This window comes from Dama dama, chromosome 12 (genome assembly GCF_033118175.1).
Source record: "Dama dama isolate Ldn47 chromosome 12, ASM3311817v1, whole genome shotgun sequence".
Lineage (NCBI taxonomy): Eukaryota > Metazoa > Chordata > Mammalia > Artiodactyla > Cervidae > Dama > Dama dama.
This window is the reverse complement of record NC_083692.1, coordinates 2092793-2108220: the sequence shown is the minus strand read 5'-3', so window position 1 is coordinate 2108220 and position 15428 is coordinate 2092793. Positions and strand designations below refer to the sequence as shown.

General features: G+C 43.1%; 1 protein-coding gene across 3 annotated transcripts in view; it reads right to left on the bottom strand.

Annotated features, from left to right (window-relative positions):
* Positions 1-15428, bottom strand: part of RPS6KA5 (ribosomal protein S6 kinase A5) — a 185463-nt gene that overhangs the window by 151629 nt on the left and 18406 nt on the right. For 2 of the 3 annotated variants that reach the window (XM_061156420.1, XM_061156419.1), the window contains exon 1: positions 73-289. The exons of the other annotated variant lie outside the window; for it this stretch is intronic. The gene's annotated coding sequence lies outside the window, so the exon portion shown is untranslated. Of the gene's footprint in view, positions 1-72; positions 290-15428 lie in introns of those variants that run through there. 3 annotated transcript variants of the gene reach the window in all.

Below are 15428 nucleotides of genomic sequence, written 5' to 3'. Positions count from 1 at the left end.
ATAATGCCCATGTCCCCAGATGACTGACATGCCATCAATAAGCCACTTGTCCTCAAACACCCGTGAACTCACCTCCCTGTGTCTTCCAGTAAACACCAGGATGTCAGCACCTACAGGAAACCTGGCGGCAGCTGAAGCAGAAGAGAGGCTGAGAAATTTGAGGAATCAGGCCCCACACCACTCTCCTACCGCCTTTCACGGCTGGGAGTAAAGGCTGGGGTTGGCGAACATGTCCGTGGTGTGAGGGCTTGTGAGCTCCGCTTCCGTGTGCTACAGCTCACTGGCGAACGTTCCCGTGGTCTGAGGGGTTCTGAGTTCTGCTACAGCTCAAAGAGCTGTATTTTTACTGTGACCTCAAGTAAAATTGAGATTGAATCTAAAATTGGGAACAAACATGTACACATACTTATGGTCTAAGCCTCCTTATGCAATATAAATTACAAGTAGTTACATAAACAATATAATTTAAGGCTTACAAACCATTCTATCTGTGGCTCCCATCTTTGATTCAGTCTCAGCTCTATAACTAAATATTAAATGCTCATTATTTAGAGCTTTTTCCACCTCTTTAGATGAAACTCACTGTCCAGCATACTCCTCAGGAAGACTCCCTATGTAAGGTATTTTTCTGAGTTCTTGAATACTCAAAACTTTTCTATAGTTTTAATCTTAAAGCTGAATATAACTCTTGATTCACACCTCCTTTCCTTAAGCTCCTTTAAAAGTAAAAAAAAGTTGCTCCAGTGTTGCCTTGATGCCACTTTTGAGAAGTCTGACATCAGCTAATATTCCTACCATTGTACAATTTAGGTCACCTTTTGGAATGAAGCTCTGAGCATGTATCTTTAGTGTAATAGTATTACTAGGATATGTCTCAGAGCTGATCAGTTTTTCCCAGTACCCAGTGGTCATTTCAATGTGTAGACTCAAGTCTTCTTTTATTTTTGGAATCATATTTCTTAGATGGTTTAGTTTTAAGAACGCCACTTGTACATGTTACAACTTTGTCTTTCACTTCAACTACTTTCTCTCAGGCCTCTTTTTCTTTCTGTATCTAACTTTAAAAAAATTGCTTCCTTGCTTTTCTTTAATACTTATTAAATTTTCATTTTGATCTATTCTTCCTTCAGGACTTGGTTATTTAGTCTTCATTTCTGACATGATTCTGTCTTTTTCTTCATTTTTCCCCCTGAGTTCAGTCAACTCTCACTGCACTTCCTTCTGTTTTCTGGTCCATTTCTTTCTTAATTTTTGAATATTTGATTCAAGGTATTTTTTCAACATTATCAAGGCTTTTTTTTTTTTTGGCTGTGCTATGCGGCATGTGGGATCTTAGTTCCCCCAGCTTGGGGCTGAAGCTGGCTCCCTGCAGTGGAAGCAGGAATGTTAACCACTGGTGCTTTTCTAAAGATATGTCCTCAGTTGGGAGTACTCATTCCCGCTTTTCTTCCGCATAATGTGGATTAGGGGAGACTGCACCACCTGGAACATTTAATTTGCATTTTGTTTTATTTTCACAGAAGCTTTATATTCTTTTTTTCTATTCCTATGTATTTGAGGTACAGGTTTTCTCAATCAGTTTAGTGAGGATCACTGTTTCATGGATGATGGGGAGGGACTGTGGGCAACTTTTGCTTCTGCAAGATCTGTAATTTTCTCCGTTTCTTTTTTCTCTTCACTGGCCACATTCCCAAGGTGACTAACCTTTCCATATTTATTCTCCTCTAGAAGCAAAGCTTCTTAACACTGCCCTTCTGATCCTGCTCCCTTTCAAGCCCTTTTCCTAAGCCAGAGCCAGGGCCTACCAAGTCACAGGGTGGGAAGCAGCATTTCTGCACATGCTGTTGACACCTTCTCTTTCTGAGGGTTACCTTTTACCTGTGTTTTGTCTGTTTTTTGTGCCTCTGTCTTTCTCTTTCAAGAGTCTCTCAAGACAACCTTCTCCACTCCATGCCCCACGGGACCAAGGCAACAGGAGCTCCACTGGGACTCACTGCTGTGACGAACCCTGAAGATGATGGCTTCTCCATCTCCCAGGAGAGATAGAGGTGGTTTTATTTGAGCTTCTTACTGATATGGGGGTTGGCAGGGGTGGGAGTGGGGGATATATGGAGATTTGGAATCAGGCAACTGTCATTACCAGACAGAGAATATCTATTCTTGTTCACTGTTAAAGTATCATTTCTGGAGTTTCAAAACAACAACAACAACAAAAAAAAATCCTCAAGGCAAACAAAGTTTCCAGCTTGGTCTGCAAGTCTCTCAGAGGATGTTACGTTAAGTTTAAAACCCTTCAACCCCATCTCCACCTGACCCACAATGGAAAGTTAAATGCCACTACCCTTTTAATCTTAAAAAGTGATGGATTATTTGCTGCTTCACAGTCTTAAAAATTTCTGAGGTCTCATATGAGACTGGGACTTCCCAGTGGCTCAGACAGTAAAGTGTCTGCCTACAATGTGGGAGACCCGGGTTCGATCCCTGGGTCGGGAAGATCATCTGGAGAAGGAAATGGCAACCCACTCCAGTACTCTTGCCTGGAAAATCCCGTGGACGGAGGAGCCAGGTAGTCTACAATCCATGGGGTCACAAAGAGTCAGACACAACTGATCAATTAAACTTTCAAACTTTCATATAAGACTTTCCCTAAAGTAAATTTTATCACTCAATCATCTAAATTATATTACAGCCACATATTACCCTAGTGGCTTAAAACAACCATTTCTCCCTTATCCTACATGGCCATCGTGGGTTGCCTAGGGTTCTGTTCCAAGTCTTGTTTACTGTGGTACCCAGGATCACAGAGAAACCACTATCTAAAGTACCAAGAGCTGAGGAAACAGTGGGAATAAAGTGTTTGAAGGGCGTCACACTGGCAGTTAAATGCACAAGCCCTGGAAGCCTTACACATAACCACTGATCAATTTTGTTGGCCAAAACTAGTCAAATGATTCTACCCAAGCACAAATGGTCCTACCTTGTGCCAGGGGAGAGCCAGAAATCTGTATAACAGAAGCTTCATCTTAAACCTGAAATATTCCTAAATATTTCTGCTAACTGAAATAAGCAAATGTACTTCTTAGCATGTGAAAACTAGATTGACTCAATATTAAAATCAAAGAAATCACATTCTAATGAAATTCAAATGACATGTGGTAAATCCAAATAAGACCTGTCAAATATATGCAATATTTTAGTTGGCTAAATGACAGCAACTAAAATGCCTTAATTAGAGCTCTCATCAAACAAATTTAGCTGTGGCCAAAGCAAGTTATTGCCAACTTTAAATTATGGAAGATGACTGTGTCCATAATACCCTTATGAACAGAATCTGCCCAGATTTTAGTGAGTGAAAGTGTTAGTCACTCAATCATGTTTGACTCTTTGCGACCCCATGGACTGTAGCCCATCAGGTTCCTCTGTCCATGGAATTCTTCAGGCAAAAAGACTGGGGCGGGTAGCCATTCCTTTTTCCAAGGGTCTTCCCAACCCAGGGATCGAATATGGTCTCGCACACTGCAGGCAGATTACCGTCTGAGCCACCAAGAAAGCCTGGATTTTAATAAAAGGAACAACAAATACGTGCACACTTCAGCTTATGTTTATTTACTCAGATGTTTCTATAAATCAGGTCTCCCGCACTGCAGGTGGATTCTTCACAAGCCTGAGCCCTCAGGGAAGTCCAAATATATATTTAGATGTTAATTTACCTTCTTACTTAGCACAAACACATCAGCACAGCTGATGGGGTGGTAAATACAAAGTAGGATATTTATTTAATTTGTACTTATCATAGTTCTCTAACTTGGCTTATACGCCTGGAAGATAAAAAGGCAAGTTCTAAAATAGCTATAGTATCTGAACAATAGTACACTGGTAAGCATAATCATTTTTAAAAAATTCAAGGACATCCATAGTAAAAGATTAACCCTAGAAAAGACTTACTTGTTCTTTGTTGTATGCCTATAAGAGGACCTTTTAAAGGAATATTACAAGAATAAAAAATGGAACATCCATATGTTCCTCATGGGAAATGACATAAAAAATTCAATTCTGCTTTCCCATTATTTGCTTTATTATTGCCTTCCATTTTCTATAACCATTAAAATGTGGATGAAAACATACTAGCTTTTAAAAAGTAGGTTTCCACTTTATGAAGCTGTCCTCATTTATTATATTGAAATTGACTCTGAAAATAATGGGAAAATTAAAAATATTAAAATTTCACAAAGAAAAGAAGTATTCAACAGCTAACCAAGAAAGTATATCTTTAAAAATACATTTTAATTAAAAAAATGAAAACCAAGAGTGTACTTTAAAATGTTTATTCTACAAATATCTAACCAGTTCTAATTACACGTAGGCACTGCATAGAGCTATCTAGAACAGCGGTGGCCTAGAATTTCACTGTGTAGGTTAGAATTCAGGCACCATCTCCAGCTGTGCATTCTCAGACAAGCTGCCTAACTTCTCTCTCTGTACCCCTGTACCTACATCTGTAATAGTACCGGCCTTACAGGATCTGCTCTGGGGATAAAAAGAGTTAAAAAATTCAAAATCCTTAGGAAACGCAGTGTTTGGTCCAAACAAGATATTGTACAGATTAAACAAGACAATGAATGTGTACCACGTAGACGGACGCCACACAGGGCTTCCCTGGTGGCTCAGGGGTAAAGAATCCACCTGCAACGCAGGAGATGCAGGTTCATTCTCCTGGGTCAGAAAGATCCCCTGGAGATGGAAGTGGCAGCCCACTCCAGTATTCCTGCCTGGAGAATTCCATGGACAGAGGAGCCTGGCTGGCTACAGTCCATGGAGTCTCAAAACAGTCAGACACAACTTAGCAACTAAACAACACAGACAGTAAGGGCACGATGCACACCAACTACTGCTAAAGTCACTGGGAAGAAATCATCTACTGATTTACAAATTCAAGATAATAAAAATGTTCCTACATCCTAGTCTTCCAAGATAAAAATATGCTCCCAAACAGTAAGGTAAACAAGTAATGTTATCACACATGTAAGAACATAATCAAGACATTTGAAGATCAAAAAAATCTTTAAGGAAAAGCCACAAGATCTAGAAAAAGAAAGGATTAAGCACATCATTCTCGAGATGACAGTGAAATGAAAATGAAGTCCCACAACAAGAAGCACACAGTAGCTGAGAGTAATTAGTCCACGTGGAAGAGGACAGAGGGCTCAGAAGCAAAGTCTCCAGGAAAAGGGGTTGTCTCATCTACAGAAAATCACACGGAAAGGAATCCACAGAGCTGCTAAAACAGTGGGGGCACCTAGAGACTCAAACAACAGTAAGTGAATGGAAAGACGGGTAATTGAACTCTGGGAAAATATTTACACAAAGAAAGAAACAAAAACAAAAAACAAATACTTGGCTCAGCTAAGAATATTTACATAGCAATTAAAGACTGAATATGAATTCAACCAGAACTGTAACTTCATTAAATGAAAGTGAAAGTGTTGGTCCCTCAGTCAGGTCCAACTCTTTGCTAACCCATGGACTGTAGCCCACCAGGCTCCTCTGTCCATGGGATTATTTAGGTAAGAATACTGGAGTGGGTTGTCATTTCCTTCTCCAGGGGATCTTCCTGACCCAGGAATAGAATGCGGGTCTCCTGCATTGCAGGCAGATTCTTTACCACCTGAGCCACCAGGGAAGCCTGTTAAACAGATGAACAAATAAATAAAGGAGGTCTAAAACTGCTGACTGAAGAACTGTACAGTGTCATTTTTCAATTGGTGGACCATGTTATAATAGAAGAAAGCAGAAATCAAAGATGGAATGGCGGACAAGGGTCAGGGGCTGCGGATCTTACTTTATAGTGTTACCTAAGTACATACATGGATTATTTTTGATAAAATGTTTGCATTGTCAGGCAGATTCTTTACCACTGAGCCACCAGAGAAACCACTTGATAAAATTTTTTAAATTAAATAAAGAGTATTCAAGTCCTCTTTATGACAGATACTATATACAGGTCCACTCACCACCATTCTCAATCATCATTTTCCTTGTCTTGAGAGGCTGAGAATACCTATTCAGCTTCACAGCCGCCCTTGCAAAGTATGGCCACTGGACACTGTATAGTCAAAGCCAAAAACATACAAAAATGTCTCCTGAGGAGGATTTCAAATCCTACACAGGAAGCAAACACCTCGCAGACAGAAAGTATTTTCCTCTTGCCCCACATTCCTGTCTGAGTCTGGATGGTCAACATCAGCTGTCAGCATTGAGGACAGAAGTCACACACTGAGCCCAACAGAGCAGAAAGCAGGAGGCTGGATCCGCAGGGGCAGGGGCGCGGGCTGCCTGGCCCCAGAGTCCTTGTTACATAGGTGTCTTCTTTTTAATCTTACTTACTTAAACCACCGACGCTGAGTTTTCTCTTACCAGTTATTGTAAAAGGACTTCACGTCAATGTGTGGCAAAAACCACTACAATATTATAAAGTAATTAGCCTCCAACTAATAAAAATAAATGAAAAAAAAAAAGAGGACTTGGGAACCAGTCTTCTCATGCTAATTATGATAGGCACTAGGAAACCAAGATGAAGAAAACAGCTCTCCCAAAGCTCATTATCTAACAGAGTAAACTTTGCCAATGAAGAACCACAACACCCAGTAAAACATACTGCCATCAAAATGTGGGGATGTCAGAGGAAGGAGAGATTACATCTAGCCGAAACACGCGGGAAGGCTTCTGCTGTCTGTCATGCGCCCTGCAGAACTGAGCAATTTTTAACAAAAATGTCTCTTCCACATTAGAGAACTACCACACAAAACAGAAACAGACTCTACAGATGAGGAAAACAAACTCGTCATCACCGAAGGAGAGAGGGAAGGAAGGAGGGACAAATTAAGGGTATGGGATTAACTGATACGGGCTTCCCTGGTGGCTCAGCAGCAAAAAATCCGCCTGCCAATGAGGGAGACCCAGACTTGACCCCTGGGTCAGGACATGGTAACCCCTCCAGCATCCGTGCCTGGGAAATCCCGTGGTCAGAGGAACCTGGTGAGCTACAGTCTGTGAGGTCTCAGAGTCCAGACATGACTTAGTGAATAAACAATACCAACACTAACAGATACAAACTACTGTGTATAAAACAGATAAGCAATAAGGATATACCTTAGAGCATAGGGAATTCTAACCTAGTATCTCGCAGTCACCTATGAAGGAATATAAACTGTAAAGATGACTGAATCACTACGCTGTACAGCTGAATCTAACACGATGGTGTGAATCAACTATGAGTGAGTGAAGTCGCTCAGTCGTGTCCCACTCTTTGCGACCCCGTGGACTGTAGCCCACCAGGCTCCTCCATCCATGGGATTCTTCAGACAAGAATACTGGAGTGGGTTGCCATTTCCTTCTCCAGGGGATCTTCCCAACCCAGGGATCGAACCCAGGTCTCCTGCATTGCAGGCAGATGCTTTAACCTCTGAGCCACCAGGGAAATCAATTATACCTTCAATTTAAAAAAATAGAAACAGTACAAGCAAATATGAAGGGAAAGTACAGAGAATTTTCAAGTAAAGCAAGTGCCCCTGAGCTAAAAAGACCTATTTTCTAATCTCAACCACATAAACTACCAGATTTGTGACCTTGGGGAAGATACTGTATTGAGTTGGCCAAAATGTTCCTTCAGGTTTTTCTGCAACATCTTATGAAAACCCAAACAGACTTTCTGGCCAACCCAATATCTGTGATAGAAAGACAGACAGAGATTCTCAGATGATTGTTGTAGCATTATTCCTGATACTTTACATACACTTATTAATTTTTTAGTCTATTCCATAGTTTAAATAATTTTTTTTAACCACACAGGGTACACTCTGGATTAGATTCATCCTTAAACACAGTACAAAAAAAAAGAAAAGACAGAAAAACAGGCAGGTTATTTGAGACAAAAAAAAAGTAACTGAAACAAATATAAAATAATCTTATTAATCTTTTTAAGTCAACTAACTGGGCTTGTTACTAAAAAAATAAGGATAGTGGAATTCACTCCACTGTGCATTCCCTCAAATATCCAAGTATCTATCAAGTTCCAGACTATTCTAGGTGATCAGATACAATTGTGAAGAACAGACAGAATCTCTGTCCTCATAGAATTTTAATGCCAAAGCAACAAGGGAATAAAAAAATGTTTCAGATTAGCCAGTGGGAACATTTAACAAGCAATGTTAAGCACAGTGGAGGCCCGACCAAACACATAAACATCTGAAAGATTTCAATACTGTTCTAGCAACACTGAGAAACCCAAAAGAGGAAAAAAAATTTGACTCTGGAAAGTTGTAATCTAGAATTTTAAAAGATAATTTTCATGTGGATTTACAGTAATACATGCCAGTCTCAAAAGCTTATCATTTCTGCTAGGATGGAGCCATGCTCACACTAACCCAGAGGTCACTGTTGAGCAAATGCAATCACCCGGAGTCCAAATCCAAGCCCACACACAACTGGGACTAACCTCAGGGGCCTCCCCAGATATGAGGAAAGGAGCTCATCACAGCACATTCACTTCCCAAAAGACAACACAATTCTCGGAGCCTCACCCAGATGATTTTATCTAAAACCAGACAGCAGAGAAGCAACGAAATGCATTGGAAGCATCAAGAAGGGAAACAAGAGAAGAAAAGCGAGGGAAGAAAAAGAAAGTACTTACAGAAGTAAACAATAATTCTAAAAGGGACAGCAGTCTAGGCCTTGAGGACCAGCTCACCAACAGTCTCACACACCTTCCGCACTGCTATCTAAACAGCACAGTAATGCTGTTCACAGTCATTTCTGAAAGGGTTAAACTATATCCAAAACACTGTCTAAGAAGTTAGGGACGCAGGGCATGTAGTCACAGGAAGCACAGCATTAAGGGCTCCTTTCAAACAAAGAAAAGCAATCCAATTTTTTTAAAAAAATTTAAGTAAGTGGGCAAATGACAGGGCAGTTTCACAAAAGAGGGAAACCAAATGGTCAACAAATCTTATATTTTTTTTGTTTTGCCTCATTATTATTTATATTTTTCAAGAATTCTATTAAGTCTATCAGTATTCAGGGAAATGACACTGAAAAAAGAGACTACTTTACCCCCATCAAATCCATTTAAAAATGTAAAACCAAGAGGCGACAAATAAAATGAACTCTCGCGTCCTGCTGGTGGGAATATGAGCCAGTACAATCAATCTGGAAAGCAGTTTGGCAACACTGAATAAAATCAAAGCTGTGCATACCCACAGAGCAGTGATTCTATCCCTAGGTATACACTATAGAGAAACTCTTGCACATATGTAAGTGGATACATAAACAATGCCACAGACAACAGCAGTGCATGACAGAAAAAATTAAAACCTTGAATATCCATTAACAGGACAATGAATAGAGAAATTATGATATAATCATACAATGGAACATCATAGAGTAATGAAAATAAATTGAGAAAAGTTATAAATGGCCATGCAAACAACTCTCACTTTTAATGTAGCAATGAAGGATACACGTCTAACAGGCCTGCATATGTTTAGTAAGGATGTGTATATTACGTGATATCGTATTTATGTAAAGAGATCCCTGGAAGAGGAAATGGCAACCCACTCCAGTATTCTTGCTGGGAAAACCCCACAGACAGAGGGGCCTGGTGGGCTGTAGCCCATGGGATCACAAAGAGCTGGACACGATGCAGACTGCGCGCACACACGTGAAGAGAAAGACATGCAGAACATCATTACGTGCTGTAATGGATTTGTATGCTTATGTCGTGAAAGTGCAAAAACACAACTGGGATGACAAAAACTACATTCAGGATAATGGTTACGTAAGGTTTCAACTGAATTAGCAACAACTTCTTCAAAAACAGACATGGGGACTTCCTAGTGGTCGAGAGGCCAAGACCCCACACTCCCAGTGCAGGAAGCCTGGGTGCGATCCCGGTGGAGGAAGGAGAGTTGACACGCCGCATCTCAGAGTGTGCACGGCTCAGCTAAAGCCCCGCATGCTACCACTGAAGACCCTTCAAGCCACAAGGAAGAAAAAGATCCCTCGTGCCTCAACTAAGACCTGGCACAGCTAAGTAGGTAAATAAACAAATAATACATACATTTTAAAAAAAGAAAAACAGATATAAATGCAATATCACAAAATAATAAGATCAGATAGCACTAGCGGGTAGGTTCATGGGTGTCTGCTCTCCACACACACCAGAAAAAGACCCATGCTTTTAAAACTGGCCTCTTTTGCAACTAAAGAATCTGACAATTCCTGAAAACAACAAAGCGTTCACTTCTCTTCCTCGGCTGCCACCCTCACGGTCATTGCTCTTGTCCTTACACCCCCCCAATGGGAAATAAAGAAACGACTACATCAAGGCACATTCTTCTCAGGCAGGGTGAAAAATGAGTCATAAAGAAACAAAGATTTAGGCAGGGCAGTTTCTGGAGTGCAAATATCTAGGTTCACCCCCAGTTTTGCCACTGGCAAGACGTGTGAACTAGCGCAAAGCCTGTAATCTTGGTCTCCCCTGAGTCTGCGGCACACAGAACAGCAGCGCCGCCACGCAGGCCGCCGGCGGTTCGCAGGGCGCGCGGGTGAGCGCCCGCCTGAGCTCACACCACCGCTGGCAGGGTCACAGCTGAGCCAAGCACAGGGAGTCTCAGGGCCGCCCTCAGGATCACAGTGGTCTGCTCACAAGTCTTTAAAAAGATTTTTTAATGAGATGGATATTTATTTACATGTTTTAATTAAGGCATAATTGATTTAATTTTGAGTGCACAACAGTGATTCAAAAATTTTCTAGATTATACTCCATGTACAGTTACCACAAAATACTATCAATATTTTCCCTGTGCTGTACAATACATCCTTGCAGTTTATTTATTTTATACACAGCAGTTTGTACCTCTTAAGCCGATACCCATCTCCTGTCCCTCCCCTTCCCTGTTTCCACTGGGAACCACTGGTTTGTTCTCCGTATCTCTGCTCACAATCTTTTGAATGGCTTACAGGGAACATTGCTAAGAATAGTAGGGTCAAATGTCTTCTTGTAATGTCCACCTGAAACCAAAATGTTGCCAAAGAAATTACTCCACAGTTCTAGTGCCATGTAGCTTGCATACCATTTCTTTTGAAAAGAGCAAATACATAGTCAAAATACAGACTAGCACAATTCAAAAATTATCACACAATTAGAAAAACTAAAGTAAATGATCTTTCGATTATAACACTGAAAAGGATACTATTCCTTATAGCACACGAATATCAGATGACTATCCACTATGTTCCCTTTGTCTTTTTTCCTTTTTCGCTTCAGAATATAAAAAACAAATCCATTTTCTGAACAAACTCATTTACAGAGGCAAATTCCCCTTCTGACCTGCACATGAGTGAACTAACGCAGTACTATGTTGACTAATGCCTGTTTACAACAATACCTCTCTATAGAGAATTTTGAATGAGATAGGGGTTGTTTGGAATTCCTACAATGCAGTCCTACAGATCTCTTTTTTAATCTTCAAAATCTTACTTGATTTTTGTATCTAATAATCATGGCCCATAATACCAAATGCAGAACAAATGGGTTAAGTGGGTCTCTTGGTCTCAGAAGAAATAGCCCTCATTATAAAAATGTTTACAGTTGAGCAGGAAAAAAGAACAAATTTGTATCAACAGAATACTTACTAAATATTAGGTAAACGGTCTTCATTTTCACATACCTAGTTTTCTTAAGGATGTACACCTAGATTGTCAAATTCTTTATTTCAAAACCAATTCAAAAAAAGCACAGAGAAATTATCCCTCAATTAAAAATAAATAATTTTTTTTTAAAAAAAAGCAAAAGCAAGATCTTTACATGGTGCTAAAAACCAGCAAAAACTGAGCAGAAGATGAATTTTGACACTCCTATTTCCAAACTCAATCAGGTAACTCAGCACTGTGCCCTTAAGAATCCAATTTTGTCTTCCCCACTGGTATGTGGAATTTCAGCCACATGGCACCTAAACACATCTTGTATAGCAAAAAGGTAGAAAGTCACTTGAACATTAAAATGATCTATTAAAAACTGTAATTTTGGGTCAACTATATTCTTCTACTTCTCTGTATATTCATTCAACTAATCTTTGAGAGTTTGATATTGAAACTCCAACTAAAAATCTTAATTTATATACTTAAAGAAATAATTGTAATATATAGTTGAACTATATGGAATCTTGTTCTGTATTTTCCAAGTCTCCTGTAAATGTATTATCATAGTTTCATAATTTAAAAAAAATTAAAAAATTTTAAAACCCAGTAATTTTGCAGGATCTTTTCACAGATAGATTCTTTTTTTAAAAAAAGAAACCATGAATCATTTCAGATTCCAGACTTTTAACTACTCAGCAATATTAGAAAAAGTATTTATTAAAGATACTTCTATTTTCAAAAGTCAATCAATTAACACTCTAAGCTCTGTGGGAAAAAGTGGTAATCTTATTATATTAAACATTAGTATTATGACGACAGAGGATGAGAAGGTAGGATGGTATCACTGACTCCATGGACATGAGTTTGAGCAAGCTCTGGAAGTTGGTGATGGACAGGGAGGCCTGGCATTCTGTAGTCCATGGGGTCACAAAGAGTCGGACACGACTGGGCGACTGAACTGATTATAATATAAACCTGATCATTATTCATATTTTTTTTTACTTATCTTCTTTTAAAACTGAAGTTCACTATGATCCAAAAATATTCACATTATTCACAGTGGATAGAGCTGACTTTCACCCACTGAGTGTGCTTCTATTCTGTTTTAAGTAAATTAATCCAATTAGTGGGTGCCACTATGTATCACAAAAAAGAAATACAAGGTTTGCTGTGAAGAGACAGTCACAATCTGATGGTGGAGGGGAGACAAGTATATAATTACAATGCAATAAAACACATGCAATTAGAGAGGTAAAAGGCTAGGCACACAAGGAAGTAGCAAATACAGAACATGGAAGATGGGAAACTTCAAACAGGAGAGGTGGTAAAGCCTGAGCTGAATCTGTAAAGAACAGAAAAACTTCTAGGTTAAGGGGACAATGAAGGCACCAGATTTCAAATTTTCTCATTCACCCCCAAAAATAAACAAACAAAAAAGACAAAATAGGGCGCTCCCTCGCGGTGCAGCGGCTAAGACGTGGCCTTCCAGTGCAAGCAGTGTGCGTTTGATCCTTGGCTGTGGAGCTAGGAGCCTACAGGTCTGGCAGTCAAAACACCAAAACACAAAATGGAAGCAGTACTGCAACAAATTCAATAAGGACTTTAAAAACAGGTCCACAATAAAAAATAAACAAATACACAACACCACAAAATCAACAAAGACGAAGTGAAACCACACATGACCCACGCCTGGAGCAGTACCAGGAGACAGAATTCTACGGGCTTCCAATGACCTGTGACCGAAAAACAGGCGAAATCCAACAGAGTTCCCATCAACCCCACAGAAAGTCTGCAGGTTTAGAGATAGGGAGGGACACTTGAGAGCCACTGAAAAAGAGCAGGGGGTAGACAAAGCAAAATCATCCCCAGAAAAGGTCCACGCATAAGGTCAGGATTTGGCACTTTTAAAGGGCCGGCTCGGAAAGAGGCTTGAGAGCCAGTGGATCCGACAGAAATCAGGCGCGCACAGCTCCTGAGGGCAAACCAGCTGGAGAAGGGGAGGCCCCTCGGACACGGGCAGTCAAGGGAAACGGGCGAGAGGAGGGAAGGCGAAGGTCCCGCCAGAGAACAGGACGCACCCTCCCCGCCCCCAGCACCTCCCAACAAGCACAGAGGAGGAGGGCACTATGGAATCCTCTAAGAAGGGATGAACAGATACGCAAAATCGCAAAAAGCAAGTCTTGGACACTGAACACTACTGTTTAAAAAAAAATCAGAAACTGCTAATAAAAGCATTGCCACTGACGAACCCGTCCCCCTCCAAAAGAAAAGCCACAAAGCTAAAGAAAACAGTAACACAACACTCCGAACTGAATTTAAAATCTTCACACAAGTATTTGAGATATGAGGATTAAAAAAAAAAAGTCTAATACAAAAACTAAGAACAGAAATGAGCAAACAACCAAAAAAGGACCAAAGGCAACAAGAGGTGACTGAACTCAGAGAAGCAAAAACGAAACCCTTTCCATAACAAACCGTGAGGGGAGCGCCCCCAGATTGAGGCACAGGAAAAAGAGGGACTCACTGCAGAGGGGGGCGCGCTCCCGGCACGCTGCAGACGGGGGTCTCTCACAGGGCCGGGCGCGCTCCCGGCACGCTGTAGACGGGGGGTCTCTCACAGGGCCGGGCGCGCTCCCGGCACCCTGCAGACGGGGGTCTCTCACAGGGCCCGGCGCGCTCCCGGCACCCTGCAGACGGGGGTCTCTCACAGGGCCCGGCGCGCTCCCGGCACCCTGCAGACGGGGGTCTCTCACAGGGCCCGGCGCGCTCCCGGCACCCTGCAGACGGGGGTCTCTCACAGGGCCCGGCGCGCTCCCGGCACCCTACAGACGGGGGTCTCTCACAGGGCCGGGCGTGCTCCCGGCACGCTGCAGACGGGGGGTCTCTCACAGGGCCGGGCGCGCTCCCGGCACCCTGCAGACGGGGGTCTCTCACAGGGCCGGGCGCGCTCCCGGCACGCTGTAGACGGGGGTCTCTCACAGGGCCGGGCGCGCTCCCGGCACCCTGCAGACGGGGGTCTCTCACAGGGCCGGGCGCGCTCCCGGCACCCTGCAGACGGGGGTCTCTCACAGGGCCCGGCGCGCTCCCGGCACCCTGCAGACGGCGGTCTCTCACAGGGCCGGGCGCGCTCCCGGCACCCTGCAGACGGCGGTCTCTCACAGGGCCCGGCGCGCTCCCGGCACCCTGCAGACGGGGGTCTCTCACAGGGCCCGGCGCGCTCCCGGCACCCTACAGACGGGGGTCTCTCACAGGGCCGGGCGTGCTCCCGGCACGCTGCAGACGGGGGTCTCTCACAGGGCCGGGCGCGCTCCCGGCACCCTGCAGACGGGGGTCTCTCACAGGGCCGGGCGCGCTCCCGGCACCCTGCAGACGGGGGTCTCTCACAGGGCCCGGCGCGCTCCCGGCACCCTGCAGACGGGGGTCTCTCACAGGGCCCGGCGCGCTCCCGGCACGCTGCAGACGGGGGTCTCTCACAGGGCCCGGCGCGCTCCCGGCACCCTGCAGACGGGGGTCTCTCACAGGGCCCGGCGCGCTCCCGGCACCCTGCAGACGGGGGTCTCTCACAGGGCCCGGCGCGCTCCCGGCACCCTGCAGACGGGGGTCTCTCACAGGGCCCGGCGCGCTCCCGGCACGCTGCAGACGGGGGGTCTCTCACAGGGCCGGGCGCGCTCCCGGCACCCTGCAGACGGGGGTCTCTCACAGGGCCCGGCGCGCTCCCGGCACCCTGCAGA